The 17,376-nt window shown below is 43.0% G+C and overlaps 1 pseudogene; it reads right to left on the minus strand.

Annotated features, from left to right (window-relative positions):
- Positions 1-17,376, minus strand: part of LOC146870104 (suppressor of tumorigenicity 7 protein homolog) — a 777,381-nt pseudogene that overhangs the window by 164,805 nt on the left and 595,200 nt on the right.

A 17,376-nucleotide genomic window follows, 5' to 3' on the forward strand; every position in this document is an offset into this window, starting at 1 on the left:
TTAAAATAATTCGGTGAGTTGACGGTAGTCACCATCACTAACAAGGATACACATAGTAGACCATTCCAGACCCCAGAGGCACACACTGGTTCTCACTGTCACTAATAATAAAAACAAGCATTTGGAGGGCCTAACAAGCCTATAAACCAATCGGAAGGCAGCATTTAGGAAGGACAAAGACACAAGCCAATGAAAAAGATGGGCGGGGCTTCCCTCACGTAGTGAACTACAATAGGTTAGCCCCAGAGCAGCGCTTGCGTGCTGTCTCGATCTAAAAATCCTAAGCATTGTGTGCACTGAGGCTGAAAAGAGTGAAAAATACACCAGAGATTTGTCAAGAGGTAACTCGCAGCAGGGGTGCATGCTCACAAATCATACAAGGATGATCATTCCAACCTAACACCGTGCACACATGCCAAGTGTAGATTTGTCTGCACAGCAGCTGGGCATAGTGCCTAGCATGCTACACTTGAGTTTCCTAATGATTCTGGAAGGATACAATTTACCACGGAGCACGTTCTTTATCTTGGAGTGCACCCTCAGGCCTAATACGAGATACACCATCTCAGCCCGCAAATCTTCTGCTCCATCCTACTCATGGCATCCCCCACCACTTTAGCTGGCACTATAATTAATGCCCTGTCAATGGTAATCATTTTCTTGAATTAAATGTATTTATTTGAGAAGTGTTATATAGACAGCATGAAAGGGTTTTGCTTCCAGATTCCAAGCCTCATACTATTTTTGCAGAACATATGGGACTCCACTGGCAAATTGGATCACGTGACACAAACACAGGCTTAAGTGCATGTTACCTAAGTGGCTGTTATCTTAATATTATTCACACCATCAACAAGATTACCTTGCCGCGAAAGTCCCAGGTCAACTGTTCTCTGAAGGTGTGCCAACACATGTTCGCTGCCGGGCTTACCAATTGAAAGAAAAGACTATGGAACAATGCACCTGTGAAAAGCAACAACATATGTCTCCAGGATTTATGAATACCAACTGGATTTGTTTGCTGTAACAGTTATATGTGCTTAATCTAAATGAATGTAAAGTTTTATGGAAAGTAAAAGCACAAGATTTAATAGCAGCATATGTGTCCTATGCTAGGCCCCCACCTTCTGAATTATTTATTTCAATAAACTTAATGCACACCAGTAGGAGTTACCTAGCACTTGCATCTACACCACTTCCTGTGGAGGAAATGGGGACGCATGTTCACATGCCAAAGTTCCCTATAGTTGTTAAAACAATGCGTGCTCTACCCAGACTGAATACCCCATTTTATGCAAAGACCAGCCTGTTGAACCAGGAAATGGCATAGTAGTTATTATTGAGACATCAACCCATATTACTCCGCTTCCTCTTCTAATGCATAACGTCTGGTGTTTAAAATGTATTCTTCTAAGTACACCATTAAAACTCTCTTCATTCATTAACCTCGGGCTCTTTATGAAAATGTATTAACACAGTGGATGTGTCTCATACTTAGTACCCGAAGAAAATGTAATGCATTGATTGATAACCCTTCAGACTTAGAGGCTTCTCATTTTATTTATTCCTGAATGTTAAATGGATCTTCTGTTCTCTGGTCCTTTCCTGGTCACCCTTAAGCCCAGCTTAAAATTTCCTTGGTCTAATAATAAAAGTTATCGTTTTGGTTAAATTTACCTTCGACACAAACTAAATGGCCTGGCCTCCAAAGGTAGCTTTTTAGCACACCTTGGTCCAAAGTCTTAAACAGCCATTTAATGTGATGCACAGAAACTGGCATGCAGGAGTGGTATGGCGTCTGTGCTCCTTTTTTTTTACTTTTAGATTTTCAACTCTTGTACTATAATAGTTCTATTCCCCTGAAACCTCTCAGGTAGAGTTACTCTTTAGGTGTACACTTGTACACTTCGGAATTCACCACGTAAACGTGTAAGTGGTAGTGCAAACAAATTAAGACCTGTCACACCCACCTTATTCTGCCTATGATAAATTAGTTTATATCCAAGAGTTACACAGATACAAAAAATATTTCAGCAAGAACTTTTAGTTTTTTTAATAATGTTGAATAGAGCAAGCAGTCAATCAAAAAAAGATAATCAAAACTATAAGGAGCTACGCTCTTCTGGCTGGTAGCAGTTTGGCCATCACCCCTTCACAGGATCCCTGTTCTAAATAGTCAGAATTACTTAATTCTAAAATCCTTAGTATTGCTCAAACTTTTCAGACTGACCAGGGCACATCTGTTGCATCAGGTCAACAATCATAACTCTCAACCAGAACCAGGATCTTTATTGTGATCTTTTACCACTGTCTCATAAGAAGAGGTTTTTGATGAAGATGTCATCTATCTCTTCAGGTTACCTTGTTGACATTTCTCCTGTAGAAATTATGAAAACCTTTGCAACCACAGTAATTCCTATTCCTAAGAAACTCTACAATCCTTCTCCCCCCTCAGCAGGCTTGAGAACAAAACTATTTAAAAAAGAAGCTTTGAGCAGATATTTTCACTCTTGCCAATTCCAATCCTATATCTTTACTCAGATTTCAGCTAAGCTTACGGGAGCTTTTGTCAACACTTCACTTCCCAGCTTTGTTGAGTCTTATCAGATTTTAGACACCCATTGAACTGGCTTTCACCTTTTGGATCCAAGTCTGACCTAATAATAGTTACTAATGAAATCTACATGTTTCATGATGAAGGAGGTGATGCTGCTTGGATTCTTTTGGATTTTCCAGCAGTCTTCAACATAGTCTCTCATTCCAACCAGTTAGACAGACTTTTCTCTGTTGGGATGATAGAAACTGGATCACCTCTTTCGACAGATATTGCTTCCAGGCAGTCTTGTTTTATGCATACTGTCCAGGTTTTAAATCTGTTGCTTATGAAGTGCCCTAATCTTTAACATCTTTGTAACCCCCAAATGGCTTCTTTGATTCAAAATGACAGAGTAAGATTTTCTACTTATGCCGATAATAAATACACAATTTATTCAGCATCTTGATGGAGATGATGTCACTTTTGAGCCCAATTCAGAGACCGTATGTGTGCAACAGTGGCTTGGGAGGATGCAATTCACTGTGCTTTGCTTCCTCCAAGACAGAGGTTCTTCTTTCTGGTAATTCTTCTTAGGGTTCAGACCGGTGTGTGTTATCAGCTTGGTTCTGTCCTTCACCAGTTACATCTGCATGCACCGTGAGCATTATTTTTGATTCCCTCTTTTCTGCTAATGTTCATGTCAATAAGCTTACTTCTATCTACATTTTTATTTAGAGAAATCATCCTTCCAGAAAACAATGGTCCAATCTTCGATTCTGCTGCAGGAAGACATATAACTATAACTCCCTTTGTGTATGTCTTCCACAATTTGCCTGGACTTCATCTGATACAGAACTCTGCAGCACAACTAGTCCTCAGACTAAGTAGGCACTTAAGGGTTTCTAGCTATCTGAAGTCCCTTCATAGGCTGTCTGTCAAGAAGTACAGCAGTTTCAAACCTCTTCATTTGGGCTGCCCGCCATTTTGCAAAGATACGTTCAGATAATATTGAACAGATATTCATTTGCTCTTTGATTCCACTTGTCTTCTTAAGATTCTTGAGATCTGCCAAATCCAGATGGATAGCAGGAGTTATTCTTATGCTACTAACAGAGGCCTGTAATGCTGTCCCTCTTCAGTCCATTACTGCATTTTCTATGTTCAAATGAACCCAAATTTGTACACTAGACCTGTGCTCAGTGAAGGAAAATTTGGCTTGCCATACAAGAGTATCTGGTATTCCCTTCACTGCTCTATTTCTTGGCTTATCATTCATCTTGTCTTCATAAACACATTAAGACTTATCTGCTCACTTAAATATCTTTTTCATTTCATGCAATTGACCCCATGTTTCCAATGGGCACTTTGTGTGCTTCCAATTCCACTCAGTGGTGACTATGGTACAAGTATCAAAGAAATGAAAAAGTTTTTACCTCAAAAGGATTGCTCAAGTCACCTGCTGTGGAGAGATGGAGAATGCTTATGTCCTAAGTAATGCTCTTTTATAATCATCCACTTAAGTAAGAAGTGGGATTTAAGGTTCATTCGTCAACCAGCTAGCTAGAACTTTGTCCAGTGATTCATTTTAAATACAGACATCAACCATGTTTAAGACTGAGATTGTAGACAGTGCAGCAATGCCTATGTGATCCCACCTGAGGCTAATAAGATATGATGACAAGCTGGCAACACAATCTCCGATTAAGCTGGAAAATAGACAACATGATCAGGCTATGAGCTCAGATGCTTGAGAGAGACCACCCAGAATAGTCCAAAAGGTTCTCTCACACTGATTTGACAGGCTTTTTGATCTCACTTACTTCTGGCATTGTGCAAGAGTGATACTTGACCCATGGGTCGAAAAGGTGTCCAGAGTAGGAAAGGCCTCATCAGATGCACAGGAGGGTAGCTCGAGTCCCCAAGATAACCACCAGGAGTCAGAGGAGCAGAGTGGCACATTACAAAGCCTCCTCGCCCAAACTCCCCCATCTCCTGAAATGCATCTAAAGAAGAAGGAATGTGCACATTTTATGCGCAGAACACTGGGATCAATGCATCAACATGGAAAGATAAGCTGGAACTATAGTCCACACTACTGATTGGAAACCTGCTGCCAGATGGATACCCATACATGTCCCAAGGCTGAAAGAGTTTCAGAAGCAAGGTAAGATAAGAAGATATGGTTTGAGGGGAGACTTCAGCTCCTCATTGGGCACTGCCCCTTTCCTGTACCTTGACAAATGGTTGTGGCCAAAGAAGTTGATGGGTACCAGGGTAAAGATTGTGATGCAACCCAGTGACTTTCAGCTTCCTGGTCTTAGAACAGCATTTGCCATGAGGGGACTAAGATTTGGCAGAGATATGAGACTTTGGATAGATGTTCTCAGAGACTAAAGATCTGCTTGATACCCAACCTGCTTTCTGAGCCACAATACGAAAGGGCACTGAGTGTCTCTAGATATGAATATACCATATACTCTAACATTTATTTTCCATTCTATTATCCTGCTGGCAATATGTATATAACACAAATATGCACCAGATGGCTATTTTCCAAGTAAGAAATGTAGATCAACGACTACATTTTAGTTGCGGTAGCTAACATCCCATACGTTTTCAGACCTGCAGCACAATCCAAGAAAACAGAGCACAAAAAATACAAGCCAAAACCTAGGGTAGAACCAAGTAAAAAAGAATCAGAGCTTAGGAATATGAGGTTTCAGTCCCCTGACTGTCAAAAATATGGCAGTTGGTGAAGGATGCATACTTGTGCAGTAGGAGGCAGATGTGCAGACATACATACACATGCATGAGTATGCAATACCAGCTGTGCAAGGCTCTGTATTAACAGTTTTGGTACATGGTTTCCAGTCCAGCCACAATATAGCAACATACCCTGAAGTAGCAAATTGGAGGGTCTCAAAACAAACTATAAATTGTGCTAGTGGTTAATGATACGCTGCATTCTGCAGGGATGAGGAATTTGAGTGCGTGAAAAGGCTATGTTTCCAAAGTAAAGTGTGTGCTAGATGTACATGATAACGGTACCAGCAATGTCGTATTTATGAGGTGGAGTATGTGTTCCAAAGGTCAATGGATTTTGTAGTAAGTGAGATTTTAATTAAGTGTGGGGCTATAATATAAGTATTTGATGGGTGGAAATGAGTGACGGGTGTGTGGATGAAGGACAGGGCGTGATTCGTTCCTATGCACATGTTAGTGTTGTTATCTTGGTTTTTAGAGCTCTCATCCCATAGGTCTTGCAATCCTTAGAAATATCCAGCAGTGACCTCTGTTTTATTACACCATTTTCTTTGGATTAGAGAATGTACTTTGAGTCCTAATATAAAAATTGATTCTGTCTCTACAAATCCACTGTACCTTGGGCTCTGTGGTGTTCCTAGCAGTGTGTTGCTTATTTATTACAGGTGGTGTCAGACAGAAATAGAAGACGGGACTGATTACAAGATAATCAATGAGAACATGCCAATAGGAGGGGGATAGGACGACTGTTTTTAATCTGAAAGCCAGCACAGTTGACAAGCAGAAATAATACCTCTAACATTTACAATTGATTTTGGGTCCTACTCCTACAATCACTGACTATTTCGCACCAGCCACTTTCAGCCGTGCGCCTGATATTTTGCAAACTGTATCTTCGCTCAGCCCAGTGGAATATTTCTCTCTCACCTCATGCTACTGGGTGCTTGGATGCTTTTTTTCCTGCCTCCACGAGAGCTCTTGAACTGAACTACATAAGGGGTTACTTTAATCGCTAAAGGCAGCTTGTCTATGCTCATTCTCCTTTGTGTTTGCTCAATTGGCTTCAGCCCCCTTTCTTTACTGCTCAGTCCTTCCCTACATTTCTTCTGTGGCATGCTCCTCATTATTCAGTCCAGGGCACCGCTTCACATTCCCTCACCCTTTTCCCTGCCTTTTTCCCCCTGTATCCTACTCTTTACCGCCTGCTTCTCCCACTTATTCTGTCTCATACCTGAACACCCAGTACCACAGTGACAAGATTAAAACTGCCGCTGAGCTGTCAGTTTTGCCAAAACTTATTTCTCACAAACACAAAAGAAGGTCTTCTATTGATGGCTCACTTTCCTTCCTAAAAGGCCTCGTTTTGCTTTTATGCGAGATGTGAAGCTCAGGTGGCAAGGGAACCTTTATTACAATTAGGGCTCCCAGTTATATGGTATTTATTTTATTTACATTTCTGTCTATGTTTATCCAAATTTATTTTTTGTCAATTTTATTTGTATTTATCCATACTTATTTTGTGGTTAGTGTAAAAAATGACGCTGTAATTGATATATTTCCACATTTATCTAATTGACAATTGTATACTCAGGTTTGAATGTCCAATGGATTTTAGCTGTTTATAGTACCATACAGTAATTGAAAATCATTTGATTTGCAGAACAGCTTAGACAGCTTCACTGCTGCAGTTACTGCAGCTTCATTACAAAACCTTTTGAATTTTTTTGAGCTGCCCTGCCTGTGAATCTGCAGTTATAGACCTAGCACTCATGATTGACAGTCGTGAGTATTGTCCAACAGAAAACCTTTTTCTGTATTTATCTGTATTTAAAAATAAATACAAACCAGAAAATGGATGGCTTTCTGTCTGAATTTATCTGTAAAAATCAGTAAGAACAGAAAACTGGGAGCCTTAATTATGATCCTTCATTTCTTTCTAAATCATAGAAACAAAAGAACATTAATGAAGGCCCCCATGCCACTAGAGGTCCAGTTTACAAAGAAACAAAGCAAGCATTAGAAATGCAATAGGTCTCGCAAATGTTTTGAGTTAGGGCTATTGGCATAGCTCAACAGATACAGGACAGAAATTGCCACTTTGAAGGTGCTGAACATAGCACTGCTCTGTGAAACGTCCCAAAAGCCTAAAACGATGTTGATAGCCTACGAAATAAAAAGGCAGATCAGGATGACCAGGAGGAACAGCGGACGGGCGTATTGGGATGGCCAACGCAAGCAAAGAATGAGTGAAATCGCCTGGGCGTGACCCAAGCATGCAAAGGCGGGAGAATCAGACCCAATGCACCAATAAAAACCCCATATTTCTACATGGCACAACAACAAAAAAATAGCAATTCATGGGCATGCCAAAAGCCGATAGATGAGATAACAGGTCTTGCAGACAGCGCATGCTCGCTGCCTAGGCTCGACCTAAAAAGGACTTTATATTAAAGTAGGGCTCTTAGATGTGTCTGGCTTTAGTGAGCTACAACTGCACATTAATGTGTTAGCACAATAAACTCACACCTATTGGCTTTGCCAGTGTTTGTGTATGATCAACCTCCCCAATCAAAGTGCAAGTAGTTGACTAGATGGATGCAGTACAAAACAATAAAATTAAAGTACCTTTTTATACGTCACCACCTCATGCCAACCCATCATACATATATGTATGTGTGCGCTCATGCAAAAATGTGTGTCGATTTCAATAAAATAAAGCACAAAATCAGCAGGGAGCCATTATCAACTGGCTACATATTAATTAACCCATACGCCGCAACTCTTTTAGCTTTTTCTTTTATTGAAAAACAATTTTCTTTCAAAATCCCCCTTCAAAAAACCTTGCTACTTGTTATACCAGTACATTTCATCTGAAATGACTTTACATTTCAAGGTGCAATTTAAAACCATGATATAGATTGATGAATCATAATAGGTCGTGGCGATGATTTAATTAAATGGATTAGCCAGTAATTTGGCAATGAAAGGTAAGACATAACAGGACATGGCTGTTGTAGGAGATTTTGCTTACTCTTAGAATTCGATATAGTGAAATAGTCCGTAATGTTCATGTTTTGTAGATCATTTTAGCACGGAACTACTATGACAGCAATTCATCAAGAACAAAAGACACATCTCCACAATCTATCATGCTTTATGAGACCTTCTTGAAAGTGTCTTATAATTTTAACCCAGTAATGACTTTCCTCTTCACTTTTCTCTCATGAGGTAAAATAGCATATAATAAGGATGTGTTGTATGCTTAGTACTAGACATCCCAGATAGACAGCAAAATTTCAATATATAGCCATGATTGAGAGGAACCCTAAACAATCTATAAAGTGAAGGCCACTGGGACCTATAAATGTATGTAGCATGGGAACATGAAAAAACTCATGCTGATTAGAGTTTAAAAATCCTTTTGCAAGCACTCTATTTTGATTTGTAGTATTCCTTTTTCAGGTTTAAAAGAGCTCTTAGAATGTGTTTATTTTATCTAGCTACACAATTATCTTTCTGTCTGTTATGTGATATTTTTATTAAAAAAACCTGAATGCTGTATGTATTAAAAGATATTTATTATGCTTTATATGCTCACTTTTCACAGCCTTGATGAAACAGTTGGCGAGCCACGAAACACGTATTGGCTGTGACTGTATTAGAGTATCAATAACTATTCATGGGACTTGTACTTTAATTCAAATGTGATTAAAAAGTTATCACTGTAAAGAAAGTTTGGATGAAATGCACTGATACAGCAAGTAAAAAGTTTTTTTGAAAGAGGATTTTCAATTAAAGAAAAAAAGTGAAGGTGTATGGGGTAATTAATATGAAGTTAGTTGATAATGAATTTCCGCTGATGTGCATATCTGTTTATTGGGTTACTGATATATTGGGTAGTAGCCTAGCACAGAGATGTTCACATCTGTAACCCAATACATAATCAAACAGCACCAATCGGGTCCTCCGATGACAAAATGTATTTAACTGTACAGCGAGGAGGAGAATAGCTAAAGGGTGGTATTTCTATATAAGTGCACAATGTTAAAAAGTAATTTCTTCTTTTTATGGGCATAATGTGCTTTTTAGGTTAAGCCTATCAGACAGGGCTATTGTGGGCTTACCAAGAACTTACAGGGATGTACATGTCGAATCCTTACCACTGGTTGGCTTTATTTTCAGTCATTTGCTTGATTCTTACTCAATGGCTTTCCTTGTCCATCTTGCGCCTGCCCATCCACTGGAGCATAGCCTCTTTACCACCTGTTTGATTGGCTCGCTCCTATCCTCTACTGCTCACTTTTAGGGTACAACTTTTTTCTTTTTGCTCAAGCACTTCTTTAGAGTGCATATGTTTTCCTGCTCTCTCCCCTGTGAGTGCTTATTTTTGCTCATATTATTTTGTATTTTGACCGCAAACAAAAGAACAACACACAAAGGGGTATAACATAGGAAGAAAAAGATGGATAAACCATCATAAAGGGGAAAAGCATGAATCTGCAAAAGTGAGATAAATGGGCGGAGTGAGTCTGGGAGTGGATTGGAGAGGCATGATATGGATTTAAGCCGAGCACTGGCACGCTGATGTTTAATAGTACCGGTCATGGGCATCTGGGCAGAGCTTTGGGCAAAGGCATTCATTCTTTACCAAATGAAGCACTACCCTCATGCACTCCTCTCCCAACACCAAATACCCACCACATGTGCTCAGGTTTGCTGTCTCTGGTGCTTCTCCCTCAGTGTTGCACTCCCTCATGTTCTCCTTTTCCCCATCCTCGACAACTCCCAGTTGCTTAACCATTATCCACTCTCCCTTTAACATCCACCCGTTTTGTTATTTTAATGTTGAATTTTTTAGTTGGGTGGGGGGGGTGGAGGGAGAGCAGGCAGAGAAAAGGACCAGCAAAATGCTGCCAGCCGCTCCAACTTAAAAAAAAAGGCACTTTAAAGTTACTATTTTTTCATTGTTTGTGTTTACTGAGCCTTCTCGGAGCAATACATTAATAACAAGCATTGGCATAGCCAATAGGTCTCGCCTTTGGGACCTTATAAGTGTTTAGCCATGCAACAGTTGTTGTTGCACCAAGGATATTGTGCTGGATAACTAAACACTTATAAGGTCCCAAAGCGAGACCTATTGGCTATGCCAATGATTGTTTGGTATTCCATTGTGTTGGCATGTTCTGTTGTATTGATGTGTTAATGAATTTTCAAGTGTTGCTTTGAGTTTGTTTTGTGCTAAAGTAGTGTTATTCTATTGTATTAATGTAATACAAAGCTCTGTATGTTGTATTAATTTGTGGCTTTGAATTACTGTGTGGTGATTGCACCCCAGCAGCTGCCTGTCAGCTTAGACATGTTCAGACAGTCTTATCACACAATACCTCAGCTTGTAGCCCACTTTCATAGACACAGTGGTAAAAGGAATCGCACCAAACACTGAGCTCTTCCGCACTGAGCACATCTCATAGGCCTCATAATTTCTCGTGAAGAATGGGGCCGGCCAAACTTCGCTTGTTCACTAAGGTCTTTTGACAAAAGACTTCTAAAAGTTGTCTGCTGGCGAGACATAGCTACTCTTGACTACAAACCCCAAACCAAAAGGCAAGTGGATTATTCCCACCTTCATTGCATTACACCTTTCAGACTAATGATAAAATGCATAATGATGTGGACATATTTTTCCATTATTTGCCATTGTGTTGTGGCCCTGAGGGGATGTGTGGTTGTGCCGCACAGGACCCTCGCCTCAAAGAGTCATAAGCGTGCAGAGTGGCGTGCAGCTGTGTAGTGCCAGCACTGAAAGGGTGCTCACGAGAAGGGCCAGGCAGCAGCCCGATAGAGGTGAAGGAAGAAGCAGGTCAGGCCGCTCCCCACGCCACACAGCACCTCCTGTGTGTCCTTGCCTCTCCCCTGCTGCTGCCGTAAGTTCACCGCTCCTCCGCATAATTTCTGCACCTGTGACTGCGATACCTGTAATTGTGGTAATTGTCGCCTGCTTGTTGCCTGCTTCTCTCCACTTTCCTTTTTGTGCCCCTTCTGTGCCCCTTTACTGTATTACTTGTATTGTGCTGACCCCCCACTTGTATTGTGCTGACCCCCTTTTGCCTTCTGTATCCCGTTTTTCCCCTGTTCCCACTGCTGCTTCCCCACGGCCCCGCCTCCTTCCATTATTTGCCATTGTGTTGTGGCCCTGAGGGGATGTGCGGTTGTGCCGCACAGGACCCTCGCCTCAAAGAGTCATAAGCGTGCAGAGTGGCGTGCAGCTGTGTAGTGCCAGCACTGAAAGGGTGCTCACGAGAAGGGCCAGGCAGCAGCCCGATAGAGGTGAAGGAAGAAGCAGGTCAGGCCGCTCCCCACGCCACACAGCACCTCCTGTGTGTCCTTGCCTCTCCCCTGCTGCTGCCGTAAGTTCACCGCTCCTCCGCATAATTTCTGCACCTGTGACTGCGATACCTGTAATTGTGGTAATTGTCGCCTGCTTGTTGCCTGCTTCTCTCCACTTTCCTTTTTGTGCCCCTTCTGTGCCCCTTTACTGTATTACTTGTATTGTGCTGACCCCCCACTTGTATTGTGCTGACCCCCTTTTGCCTTCTGTATCCCGTTTTTCCCCTGTTCCCACTGCTGCTTCCCCACGGCCCCGCCTCCTCGCTCGCCCCCCGCCTCCCAGCTGCTCCTCCCTCCCACCTCCCCTTATATGGAGGGCGCTGTGCGGTCGCACCGCTGGCACGCCTAAGGCAAGCCTGTCAGCGCCCGTCCGTGCCTGGACCGCGCCCAGCGCCAGAACCCCTGATCCCCGCGAACGCCATGACGCCCGCCTCCGCTACGACTCCAGCGCCCTCCACGCACTCAACGCCAGATGATCACACACCTGCTGCCTGGCCGCCCCAAAGCGCACCTTTGACATGGTCTGCAACCGCACACTACGAACAAGCCTCCATGACGCCAGAATCCAAGAGAAGTCCCTGGACTGAACCACCTCCTTCCTCTACGGCAGAACACTTAGCGTCCGCCTCCCCCCCTTCCGCTCCGAAGCCACCGAGATCATTTGTGGTGTACGAAAAGGCTCATCCCTCATCCCAACGTTGTTCAACGTCTACATGGCACCGCTCGCCCACGACGGCACGACCTCAACATCATCTTCTACCCTGACGATACCTAGCTGATCCTCTCCCTCACCAAAGACTCCCACACCGCCAAAACCAACCTCCACGAAGGAATGAAGGCCGTCGCCGACTGGATGAGAAACAGCCGACTGAAGCTGAACTCGGACAAGACGGAGGTCCTCATCCTCGAATCCACCCCTGGGCCTGGGCCGACTGCACTAGGAGCACCCCCTACACCCACCAACCACACACGCAACCTAGGGGTCAACCTCGACTCCACCCTTTCCATGACAAAGCAGGTCAACGCCGTCTCCTCCTCCTGCTTCAACACCCTCCACATGCTTCGCAGGATCTTCAGGTGGATCCCCACCGAAACTAGAAGGACGCTCACCCAGGCCCTCGTCAGCAGTAGACTGGACTACAGCAACGCACTCTACGCAGGAGCCCCGGCCAAACTCCGGAAACGGCTCCAACGCATCCAGAACACCTCCGCACGCCTGATCCTCGACATCCCTCGCCGCAGCCACATCACACCCTACCTGAGAGACCTGGCTCCCCATCAACAGGAGGATAACCTTCAAGCTCCTCACCCACGCACACAAGGCTCATCACAACACTGAACCTGCATATCTCAACAGCCGACTCAGCCTCTACACCCCCACCCGCCAGCTCCACTCCACAGACCGCACCCTCGCCACCATCCCCTGCATCCGAAGAGTGACCGCCGGCGGCAGATCATTCTCCCACCTCACCGCCAAGCCATGGAACACCCTCCCCATCCTCCTGCGGCAGACCTTCAGGAGGCTCCTCAAGACCTAGCTCTTCGAACAGTAGCAGAGTCCCCCCCAGCGCCTTGAGACCCTCACGGGTATGTAGTGCGCTTTATAAATGCTATGATTGATTGAATGATTGATTGAGCAGAGGATGGCAGCCCTGGGAACAATATAAGAGAATTGGATTTTATGCGGCATCCTTCACACAAATTCCTCCCCAGACACCTCCGCACGCAATGACAGACACAGCAGATTCTAGCCAGAGGAGAGAAACAGAGGGAGGCAGAAGAGAACCTACAGAGAAAAAAAGTCAACATTTTACAAAATTGGGCCTATGACAACAGGAGGTAACAAGCGCGCGCGCCTCGCGCAGCAGCAGGGGGAGGGGCCTGCGCGATTCACTTGCAGGAGCGAGCGGCTGGCGCCGCGATAATTGATAACATATGGCTCCAGCCGCTCGCTCCTGCAAGTGAATCTCCAGACGTGCATGCGTTGCCATTGAAGGCAATGGAACGCATGCACGTTTTTGGCTGAAAAGCCGGAGCGATCGCTAAAGGTCTTTTTGCCTAAGCAGCGCATGCGTGCTGCGTAGGTGAGACCTAAAAAGGCACATGCATACACCTACAAAATGAAGTGAGCACGTCAATTCTCATTTTTATTTTTTTAGTTTAGTTTTGCGCATACTGAACAGCATCTTGTCAATGCTGTACTAAGTCCCAAAGGCTATTGGCTTAGCAAATTAATGTTTTAAATGCTCACAGTGGTGAGAATTCAGTTTGCTGCAGAATGCACAAGGGTACATCATTTCAACTAATGAAATAAACGTACTTCTTAACCACAAAGATTACCACCAAGCTGAAATTGTGCAACAAATTCTTACAAGCCTGAGAGTAGAAACACAAATTAATCTATAACTAGGAAAAGTTGATTTCACATATAGAAGCCATATTGCATGGGAGTAGTTTGTGGTGTTACTCACCTATCTGAAACGGCCCTGGCTTTCAGCAGTGCTGCTGTGTAACAAATTGCTGCAGATTTTGGAAGGCTGATATCTGCAACATAAATCAAGGCACACTATTTAGGCATCCTAAATTACATAAATATAACAAATAGTAAAAGCTTTGCCCATTTTACATCTGGGATGTAACATAACAAAAAGAATTTCTCAAACTACCCATGGTTACTACAGGAGGAGTACACAAAAACAAGCTGAAGCATGGCTCAGGGAGAGTAGACTGCCAGTGATAGGTACAGAAGTCGGTGTGGTCTCCAGGCGATTGCATGACACAGTCCCCGCAACCCATAGGGCCCTGAACATCTAAGGATAGGGTCCAAAGACATCATTAGAAAAGAAGTACATTCTATTACGAACTTTAACCTACACATATTGATGCATGTACTCACACTGCTAGTTGAGAGTCCGACTTGTGTCTAGTTATATGATTAGTATAGAAAGTGGTGGTCCCAGTACAATTATATTCGAAAGTAGTGAAAAAACGGTAACAAAAGTCAATAACACAGAGAAATTGATTAGTGCTAAAGTGTTGTTTAATCACACTAAGCACCTGATAGATATTAGTTTAAGGAAACAATTTACAAACAACATTAGAATACAAAACGTTGGTGTGCCCAACTGGGTGGGGGGGAAGGGAGGAGGGTGACTTGAGTGAGGTAGTGAGGCAAGTGACAGACAATACTCAAAAGCATCACAATCAAATTGTTGGGCATATTACTCAATGCCACACATTCATAGTAAAGTTCTTAGCAGATAGTTGATATTTATTTACAGAGCCATGTACAATAGATGACCACAGTGCACTGTTGATGGTACTGGCATCAATGGTGTGTCGACGTTTTGACCCCTGAAACCATGTAGGTTGGTTTTAGTCCTTACTGACGGGGTCTTCCTCAGGACAAAGGTGAAGGTGAGGGCAGAGGGGCACCTAAAATAAGGAATTGGTCAGGTCCGAAACTTTAATTAAAGCACGGGAGCAGAAGTAGGTATAGGTCACTCTATTTACCGTATCTGATAGAAAAAGCCTAGTAGGTACAAAGTTTCGTCAAGGACGATGGGGCTCCAATGGCTCCGATAGGCGCAGGTGAGAGTGATGAACACCTGTGGATATAAGGTGTCTGTCAAAATTGGGCCTATATAAGAATCCCTGGTCACTAGATTGAACCCATACAGAAACTAAGGTAAACTTACTTTAAGAGGTAAATGTATTCCTACAAATTCTTCACAGCAGTGTCAATGCTGCTTGGAAAACCGTGGTAAAACCATCGGTCACGCAGTGAAAATAATCACAAGTGACTTCCTTCAATGAATCTAGATGAGAAAAAGAGCGGAAAGGGGGGGGACAGTCAGTGCTAGGATCCAAATCAAGTATCTAAGGTCAGTAGAGTGATTAAAAAGCAGTGCCTCAGTGGGAAATGGCATGCTGCATGCAGAAGCGCCTGATGAAAAAACGAGGGACTCGTTCTCAGGAGAGAAGGGTCCGAAACTCTTGTTAGTTATGAGCAAGTGGAAGGCAGCAAGCCGTTTAAAATCAAGCAACTAAGGTCAGTGGAGTGATTAGAAACTCTTGTTAATTATGAGCAAGGGGAAAGCAGCGAGCGGTTAAAAATAAAAGCAGTGCTTATATCAAAAGGTATGTGTGACGGACGGCTAAAAAGAAGTGCCACGCGTAGTGTGAAATATGCTGGTATCATCCACAAGGTGAATTGGTTAGGTGCTGTAGGGCTGCTAACGTATTATCAAAGTTAAATTGAAAACTGCCAAAAAGTTCATAGTGGCAGTTCCAGCAAAGATGGTGTCGTTAGAAATGCTTAGAGCGGTGAAGTCATGAAATTGTTAAACATTCGGACGAAAATAACGTGTCAGGCTGTAACCACACCCGGGGTTAACTAACAGCGTGCTGTTATTAGAGAGACGCGCCGAATTGGAATTCAATGCGCTCGCTGCATGTTGTCAACAGAGAAGTCGGAGGTGTAATTGGAAAATGCCGGTGACCCCGTGCTATAGAAAAGTGTCCTACCAAGGAAATCTGAACATAACCTCCGGTGGTATCTCTAGTCAAAACCTCAAGTTTTATAAAACAAAACTAATCCAGTAGATTTAGGAGCCGACACTACACTTACCCTTGTCAGTTAAGCGTTCCTCCTCAAAGAGGGGGAGAGCGAGCCGCTTCTCCCTGAGCCTTTATTTATGTTATGCGGGATAACGCTGGCCGCCGCGTGCGGCAGCAGCTAAATGCCTGCCGATCCTGGAGTCTAACATCGCGGTAGAAGAAAGACACGGGTATGCTAGTTGTTATTATTGACGGGGTATGCGTGCTACGATTCTTCCTGACATTATTCAATTGAAACCATGTAAATTATGGGTAAAGCACGCATTGGTGCTACAAATGGTTTACGCGATTCACAAATATACACATCGGAACCACGGACATCTATACAGTTCAATGAATTACAATGACTTGATTATAAGAGGCAAATATTCGCAGAACTGGATCCACTTGGTAGGAATAAAGATGTGGAACATATCAAACTAACAAAAACATTCTTCCAGTAATGCGCGCCCTATCATATTAATATTTTATGGAAATCCTTGGCAAACAACATTACACTATGCAAACTGAATGGTAGAGTAGTGTTAAAAAGTTGAATGTCATGAATACACAGAAGCTATTAAACATGTGCAAGTCATATAATCAAAACCTACTCATGGGTGTCTGAGTTAAAACCCATCCAAACGCATAGTTAATTTTTTACAAGCAGTATGGCATTTTATACAAACAGTACACCCCAACCTATGGTGGAGAAGTTGGAATTGTGCAGTGTATAAGGACCTGGTTACGTATTAAGACATGCCAGTTGGGCATTACTGGGGTCTAATTCATTCAAGCCATTGGCAATTGTGTCCAGACGCACCATCCATTTAGATTCTCTAATAGGATTGAAGCAATGTTTCCTCCTCTTGGTCCCAGTTCAGCTTTTTCATTCACCAACCATTGCATTTGATCAGGAATGTTTGTTAATTATCTTTTTTACTGCGTTGCTTCGGGTGGAAAATGTTGTGACACAGATTATTCTTTGTGACATGGTGTCATCCTTGTCCTTTACAGTCAATAGGGTTTCCCTTGGGTTGAACCAGGCCCACTTCCGAGCTCTCTTCACCAGTCTTTTCGGGTATCCCCTG

Source organism: Triturus cristatus, chromosome 1_1 (assembly GCF_964204655.1).
Source record: "Triturus cristatus chromosome 1_1, aTriCri1.1, whole genome shotgun sequence".
In the NCBI taxonomy this organism is placed as follows: Eukaryota; Metazoa; Chordata; class Amphibia; order Caudata; family Salamandridae; genus Triturus; species Triturus cristatus.